This window comes from Cupressus sempervirens, chromosome 3 (assembly GCF_028749045.1).
Source record: "Cupressus sempervirens isolate cs-2001-9-10 chromosome 3, ASM2874904v1, whole genome shotgun sequence".
In the NCBI taxonomy this organism is placed as follows: domain Eukaryota; kingdom Viridiplantae; phylum Streptophyta; class Pinopsida; order Cupressales; family Cupressaceae; genus Cupressus; species Cupressus sempervirens.
Window position 1 is genome coordinate 463,353,693 of NC_143120.1, and position 9,391 is coordinate 463,363,083.

The window sequence follows — 9,391 nt, forward strand, 5'->3', positions numbered from 1 at the left end:
AGGTACTCTGCACAAATCGAGAGAGTACTTCTCACTCATCATTTGGATGTTGTCTCCTCAAGATGTAACCATTAAGCATCCTTTTATGATGAGCTCAAGTCTTTAATATTTGGAAAATGAGAATCGTCTATGGCAAGTCGAGCTAGAAACAATGTCATGCTTAACAAATCATTTAAGCCCAATGACACTCAAGTATTTCTCATAATGTCTATAATGACACTCAAGTACTTCTCCTTCTCCTTCTCCTTGCCTTCCTCCTCCTCCTACTCCTCTATAATGACACTCAAGTACTCCTCCTCCTCATCCTTCTTCATTTCCTTAACCTTCGTCTTCATCTTCATCTCCTCCTCCAAGTTGGTTTTATTAACCAAAAATAATTTGTATGTAAATGTTTAAAAACACATCTTTTTACCTCAAAGCAATGTATCAATAAAACAATAGAAAATTATTTGTACAACAATTATATAGACTAAAGTTGTGATAATAGAAAAGTGCACTAAAAATATATTAATTCAATCTAGTTCTTTAATAACATTCTTAAGAGGTTTAATATTTTAGTCATTTATTTAATTTTTTGGAAGTTATTTTTAATATATTGATATTTAAAATAATTATATATCTACAAATACATTTTATAATCACTCAAGATTATTTTAATCAATTCAGATAATAAGTTTAGAAAATTACACTTAAGAGGTGTAAACCTCCAACGAATATATTAAATTAGATAATTATTTTTCTAATATTAATTTTTAAGTATAAATGATTTAAAATATTAATGTACCGATCAAATGAAAAATAAATATACATCACTCTCAACTTGAAATTGATTATAAAACTTGGAATTGATCAAAACATTCTCAATTTGTTTAAGACAGATAAATTACAAATGCAATTGTCTTTGCTAGCTGTAAAGCAAGAATTTATTGTTTGTCCTAACTACTTGGAGTTTATTCCATCCCTACGATCTTTCATGAATTCATATAAGATATCATTGAATGAAAGCTTACTATAATAATATCACCATTTAGTTGTATGGGATTTGATATAAGATATATAATGATAAGTTTCTATAGTATTTAAAATAAGAATTTTCAAATTTGGTCATTTTTTAACTCCTTTTTCCTCTTCTGGGATGCCTTTTAGCATCAACATTTTGGATCATACTACAGTATACAATTTTTTTTAAGTCATTTCCCCTCTTACGTCTTGATGATGGATCATGTAGTATGTTATGAAATGTTGATGCTAAAAACTATCACACAATCTATTCCAGAAAAGAAAATAAGCATTTAATATGGAATGAGGAAAGCGGTGGAACTTAATTATTTACTCTTATAATGAGACACAAATGAATATCTATTATGCAGGAAAGTTGTGAAGAGCAAAATGATACACAGTTGAATTATGAGAAACAACTAAACCATCAATATTAATGTTGGATTTTCAATTGTTAAAGTTTCATGTGATTTGGAAGAAAATCACCCCCCAACCCCCTACCAAAAAAAATGCAAATGAATTTCTATGAAGTTTATAGTTGAGATTTATAATCGAATCAATTGTTGTGTGCTTCATTTGTGGAATGCCCAATCACTTGAAACTTAAAAATCCATGTCAAAAACCTACACTCACACAAAGCTCATAAAATACATTCCCACTAGCAAGGATAACTTTAAGAAACCCCTATCGAAAAAAAATACCTAAAATGCTGGTGAATCCAACATTTTATGGGCGAGAAAATTTTAATGTCGAAGGCATTTTTTTTTGTTCCATGTAGGGAAATAAAATATTATATGTTGGCGATTTTTTTCTTGCCCTAACAAAAATTATTTTAAATGTGGCGAATTAATTTTTTTTCTTGCTAACAAATAAATAAATGATGGCTATTTTTTTCCTTGCCAAAAATGAGATTGTAATGTTAGAGGCGAATTACTTGTTTTGTGAGAAAATGAATAATAATGGTCTTGGTTAATCTTTAGTGATAAACTGACAAATTGTTTAATCTAAAAGCAAATTTGCAAGTGTATTAGCTAGTGACTTTTTAAGGCTATATGGTTGCCAAATTACTAACTACTAACTAGTGTACTGTCTATTATTAATAACGCTAGTGTCATCATTACCAACTTGGCTACCATCAATTTCGTATCGTTAATACATTAATTTTATTGACCATTGATTAATTAGAGATCAACAACAGAAGATGCATTTCGGGGCCAATTGCTTGAAAAGACTTGGAGCCGCATTAGATTCTCTGGAATGGAGACACATGGTAAGTTTTGCACGAAAACCAGTAACTAGAATGTAGTGAACATCACATCAAGTTTAAAATCATAGATGTGGTATTGACAGTTACAATTATTACATTCCATTTACAGACACTTTGGTAGGCACTCCAACTGTCTGACATTAATGCGAGTACATTTCCCGCACTTGAAAATTAATAGGAATACGAAAAAAAAAAGATATGAAAGATCGCGAATGTGGAACAATTTAATGCAACTACCATTAAAGAGTCTCTTCAATTCCTCTTTCACTATCATTTCTCAAATTCTCAATTCAGTTTGCAGAGTTTCTTAGAATCTTAGGTTTGTAATTGTCAGAGATACACCAGTTCGGTTGAAATGCACCACAATGGGTCTGTAAAAGCCCTTTTTGGGCATGATACCTGAGGATGTCCTAGCAATGGTTTGCAAGGAAGATTCCACAAGTCATTTTATCCTCTATGCTTTGTTCATGGTCCTTAGCCATGAATTCTTATGAAATGAGAAGAGGTACCATGTGTCCACAAATATTACCTCCCACTTCCTCGTGTCCCTTCTTGACCTTGGAAGCAATCAAGTAGACATTTTGATGCTTCTACATAACATTTTTAAGGAAATGATTTTAGAAGACGACGTCAAAATCCTTGTATTGGTCGAGTAGGTATTGAGGTTGGGTGTTGGCATCCTTTTTGCAGATGTAGTAGACAAGTGTTGGGAGCAAGACATAGGGAGCATTGTACAAAAGCATCATTTCTTGCTCGACATGAATGAATGCCAATTGACTCACCATTGAAAGTGGGTGCGACTTGGGAGGGATTTTCTGTGAAAGTTGTTGTTGTTGGATGACATCAACAATACCGACTTCACATGGTTGCACGAGTTCAACGACAATATCATCTCCAAGAGATTCCTCGTATAGGGGCTTGAAGACCTTTCTGATTGAAGGCTTCAAGCCCTCAACCTATTGATGCTCCCTATTCCCTGGTTCCTTGATCCCTATTTCCTATTTCCTTATCCCTTTCCCTTTGGGCAAAAAAAAAATTTTAAGATTATTTTTCTTCGGATTGGGCCTTTCCCTTGAATGTAAATTACGAAATAGTAAAATCAGACTGATTTAATTAGCTATTTTGAATATCTATGCTATGAATATAGACATTGTACAATCTCAAATATAATCAATGAAAATAATTATTTTTGGCTTCTCAAATCGTTGTTCCTGTTAGTCTACGACTCTATTTTTGGCTTCTCAATGCACTGTTCAAATGTTAGTCTGCGACTCTATTATAAAATATCAATTGTTACAAAGTTAGAAACAAAAAAAAAGGTTTCAATAATCCCTTTATGGTTTCATATTTGATTAATGATTTATAGTAAAAAAAATTCAATTAAAAATTATCCAATAAAAATTTGTAATATGTATATGTATGTCCTTTAAATTTCAAAACCTATAAATTTTGATAATATATGAACGCAAGGGCTAGGGCCATGCAAGTTAATAGTTATAATAGTTTTAACTATTATTAATTTATTTTAAAATATTAAATAAATAAAAAATAGTTTGTTAAAGTTAAAACTTATGATACATGTAACATCATGATTCATGGATCATGGATCATGATTCCTGATCATGCAATTTAAATTGTATGAATAATTTTGAAATTTAATTTGAAAATAAAAAGTTCAAATTATAACTTATATATAAATGTTCATATTAAATATTGAATATTAATTTGTTAATTCATTACTTCCTATTTTCAAATCTAAATATATTTAAATATCATGATCATCATAATATTTTTAAAATTTTATCATTTTTTGAATTAAATGAAAAATGCCATGGTTATTTAAATTTAAATTAAGTTGTCATTATCAAGCTGAAGCAATTTAGCAAATATTGATTATAAACTAAATTAATTTTAATTAAGTAAAAATGCTAAAATTATTAAATTAAGTAATCATTATCAAACAATTATTGATTGATGAATGATAATTGATTACAATTTACAAATTATAATTTTATATTTTCAAAAATTTGATGTTTCATTAATTTTAAATGTTTAATTTTATTCTAATCCAAATTAGGGATTTTGGAAATTGTTAAGAAATTCAAATAATTTGTCTGTTTTAACTAAATCATTTAGTTAAAATGTGTGCAATTGGATATTGCACTTTGTGATTTAAATTTAAATTTGCATTGTGCAACAATAAGATAAATTATAATTTAAATTATTAATCCTTTTTATGTGAAAGGTTTGATTCACGAATTGATCTGGACCATTCAATGAACGATAAATCAATGACTGCAACTCTATTTGGGCCAAATTTTAAAAGATCTAAGTTAAATTCTATTTTTACCCAAAATTGGGACACATGTAGTCCAAGATTCTTTCTTATAGTTATGTCTGAGTCTCGTCCATTGATTAAAAGAAAGATTGATGACCTGAGATGAATTGTGGATCATTTTGGGGAATGTTTTCCCATGTGCCTAGATTCATTTGAAATCATGACACGTGTCTGGTCATTGCAATGCTTGATTAAGTGTCAGGACTTAGTTATTAATAATTGTGTTTGGTATTCTTTATTAGTTAATCCCGACTGTTAAGTAAAAGACATATCAACGACCCGAGATGACTTTTGGGTAATTATGGGAATGCTATTGTTGTTGTCAAGAAACATCCAAGATCGTGACATGTGTCAAAGACACGTGTCCGTGACAAGTGTTACAATTTCTTATTACTCTTGACAACAATGATAAATTCCACACATCGACCCAAAAATCATATCGGGCAAGGCTACAGGGGTCGTTGATTATTAAGTCCAATTTTTATTATTTAATTTATTTAAAATATACAAATTTCAAAACTCAAATGTATAATGTAATTAATTGTTACTTTTTATTATTATAATTATGTACACTATTGACAATAGTTACATGTTACATGTACATTGTACATAGTAAAGTACTTTAAACTATTAATTACTTATGTTTTAACTTTCAACTATTAACCTTTTATGTTTTTAGACTATGAAGTTCAGAGTTCTCGAGAGTCCGATACTATAGGCTTTTCAAATTTCAATATTTTAAAGACTATGACTGAATTCCTTTTCTTTTTTTTTGAAGACTAAAAGTCTGAAACCTGAGTATCACAAGACAATACCAAATTAATTTAAGTATCTACTAGCACTAGTATTATCAAATCTCGAATCTTGATTCTAGGTAATTAAATTTTTTTAAAAATTCACAGTGCAATTATAGTAATAGAAATCTTACTATCTTAGGTTTACACTTTACATTTTTTTTTTAATAGGGCTTGAAGAAGAATTTTGTGTAATAACCAATAGCAGACATGGGCAAAACAAAGTCAAAAACCTCTAGTCTGAGTGCAAGCATAAAGGAAAAGAAAGACATTATAGAACTCAGGCAAGTGCTACAAACCCTAGGTTTCACCAATGAATGTCATGATATTTTTTATCCTGTTATCCATGGAGATTTGTGAATCATGGGAATTAGACATTCATTGTTTAATAAGTGGAAAGATCCACAAAATGGGAGAAATTATTTCAAATATAACAAAACTATTGGCGCACATACAAATAAACTAGTTGCTTTGGTTAGTGGATTAGCAAACCTTGTTGTACTCGAAGTATTCCCTTGCCCTAAAATTGTAATGTTATGCGCCCAGAATTATGATGAAAATAGAAAGGAAATTGTAAACCAAAACACTTAGGAAGAAATTTTATCCATAATTGAGAGTGAATTTTTCACTCTATTAGACCTAGTGCTAGGGTTTAAACCAGGAAGCTTTAATGAGTGCATCGAGTTGGATAAACTAGCACTTGGGCTTATGGAAAACAGGATAAAGTTTTTCAAGATTCATGTATTAAGGGTTTAATAAACTCATAGTCGTCTACTAATCATACTAGTGTTAATGTTACACTTGACATAGACCATAAGCCTCCTTATCAATATGATATTTTTGTGCCACGGGTTCATAATACTATTTATTTGTTATCATTTTGATTGGGATTGGATAGTAATAAGGAAGTGGGGGCTAGTGTTCTTGAAATGATTTATAATATCCATTGTCGAGGTCGGTCAGTTGAGAAGGTAGAAGTAAGATATAATTATGTTTAACACATTGTTGAATCTATGCAAGTACAATTACTAATGATTAAAAAAAGTACAACTGTAAGCAAGATGAAGACATTTAGGTTCACAAGTTACTTGTGCTACCTTCTTTTAGCAAAGCATCGCCCAATATTTGAGACTGAGAACAATAAGCTTGATATTGAGGTCTATAAGTTTGATGATAAAACCCAAAAGAAATCAGAGACTCCAAGTCCATTACATGAGTGGACACATAAGATGAGGATGACTAGTAATAATAATAACTACAACTATTTTATAGACTTCTTTTTGGCACCTATTTACCAAAAAATCATAGGCACTTCAATGCCTAGATTTCCTGTGTCTTGTAAAGATTGCATTCAATTAGGAAGTCAAATTCAATTGGTTGATTAGTTCTTAATGGAAAACTACATTGTGTTAAGGTTTTATGGTTCAGTGGTTGAACCATGCAAAATTCCAATGCATGTTACAGAAAGGGTTTTTGCACTGGAATATGTATGGTAGATGGAGAGCACAAATAAACTTTTTAGTGGACAGCAAAAGAAAATGATATTTCATTCCTTGCCTTTCGCAATTAGAGGCCTCACATCTAAGAGAAAGGCTTTCAAAGTGGCAAATGAATTGGTAAATTTTTTTAGCTTTGATTTTGTCAATCACTAGAATTATGATCCGCTGAACATAATAAAAATAAGACTTATTTCCAATGGGAACTCAGTAAGCAAATATCAACATCAGGAGATGCCATTGATAGAAAAATTAAAAAACATGGATTCGTGGGAAAGAGATGGAGAAACATGCAACAGAGAATAGTATTTCAACACAAGAATTCTCATCCCAAATTACAACATTGCATATATCAGAGTCACACAAATCAAAGCCTCTGACATACTTAAATTTCTACGTGAAAGTATCTCGACCTTCTAAGAGTTCTACCCCAAAAACAATTAAAGAGGCATGTAAATATGAATTATGGTGTCAAACCAAGATGACTAATTTTTGGAAAATGAGGCAAAATTTGGGTGAAAAAAAGACCTCAACGAGTTTTGAGAAAATTGAGGAGGATGAACTTTTTAGTAATTATTGGAATAAAGAACATCCATCTATAGTATATCAATTTGGCACTTGCAGTGACAGCGATAGTCAAAGACAAAAGGACCTCTACTCTGATGAAGACATTCAAGGTACTTAGGATCTTGGGTTAACCAAGCATATTGTTAATCTTCAAATGAGCGATTCTATTAAACAAGCACATTGTAAAGGGGCAACTATGATACAAAAAATGGGTTATGTAGGTATAGGGCCCATTGGTGCAAGTGGTGAAGGGATTTGAAATCCAATTGTAGTATTGAACCCATCCAAATGTGGAAGTAAACCAGTTATTGGACTCTCTGATGAGATTGAAGATGATTCATCTAGAAAGGGAAAAAAATATTATACTTCTACTTTTGAAGGTCATCCCAAGAAAAAATTTGTTAAATCTTCAAATCTAGTTGTAGTTGATCCCACTGGCACTAGGACTGACACTAGCACTGTACTAGCATGGGTGAACCTTGTGCAAAAAAAGCAAAAAGTTATGACAATTACAATGCAAGCAATGCCAATGGTTACTTCACCAATGTATGCACTAGTATTTTCTAGACAAAACCTTGAAAATAGTCCTAAAACACTAGGATTTGGAATGGGTCATCTTCAATATGTTGGCAATCTTCAAAATACAATTGTAGGTCAAGTAAGTGTAACTGGAGTTTGAGGAGCATACAACAATACAACTGATAAATCACCTTTCAAACACTCAATTATGTCAACAAACCCATATTTTAGTTTAAATGACTTTGCAAAAAAGTTTGATCAAACAAGCAAAAGAAATAGGCAAATGATGAAGACTTTGAAAAGTGATGTAGTTGATGAACATCAGGGATCTAGTACTAGTATATTTCCAACATATGATCCAAACACCGAAATGATGAACTTCATGGTTGTTATGCCCCTAGCTAGAGATAATAGTCCACCAAAAAATCTAATAAATCGTAACGATGTACAAGTTACCAGTCTTCAAATGGATTTCTCAAAAGTGAAAAATATTGACAAAATCAATATATCAAAAGAGAGCAACAAAATGGTCTACTCTACACTTCTGAAAGTAGAGAGGGAAACAAAAGGATTTCAAAGATAATAGAAAAGTTATAGGCAGACCTTGATAATGTGAAGGCCAAGGACAAAGAAGAAGACAATAGGTTCAAAGAATTGTAAAACAGGATAAAGAATTCTTCTTCTACATAGGCAATTGTCCAACAAGAAAAGATGAATGAACAACTAAAAAATCTGACTAAAGAATTGGATGAGTGCAAAAAAATATTTTAGAATGAAAAAGCCTCTACTACATAGTTGTTCAAGTTTGTAGAGAGTAGTGCATAGGTAAACAATAAATTGAAAACTGACCTGGACTCTTTTGTCAAGGAAAATAATAATTTGAAGATTGAATTGGAGAATGAAAGGAAAAAGTACTGCTCTAATGAAAATACAATTCATAATTTGAAAATGGCATTGGAGAATGAAAAGAAAACTGAGGAGTCTAATGCAAGGATAATTCATAATTTACAGAAGGAATTAGGGAATGAGAAGAAAAAAGAGGGGTCTAGTGCAAACACAATCCACAATTTGAAGAAGCAATTGGAGAATATGAAGAAAAAAAGAGGAGTCAATTGTAAAGACAATCCTTGATTTGAAGAAGAAATTGGAGAATGAGAAGACAATGGAGTCTAATGCAACTGCAAACAGTAACACAATCCACCATATGAAGAAGGAATTGGAGAATGCAAAGAAAAAAGAGGAGTCAACTGCAAAGAAAATCCTTGATTTGAAGAAGGAATTGAAGAACACGAAGAAAGAGGAGTCTACTCATATTGCAAACACATCCCATGATTTGAAGAAGGAATTGGAAAATGCAAAGAAAAAAGAGGACTCTATTGTGAAGACAATCCATGATTTGAAAAGGGAACTT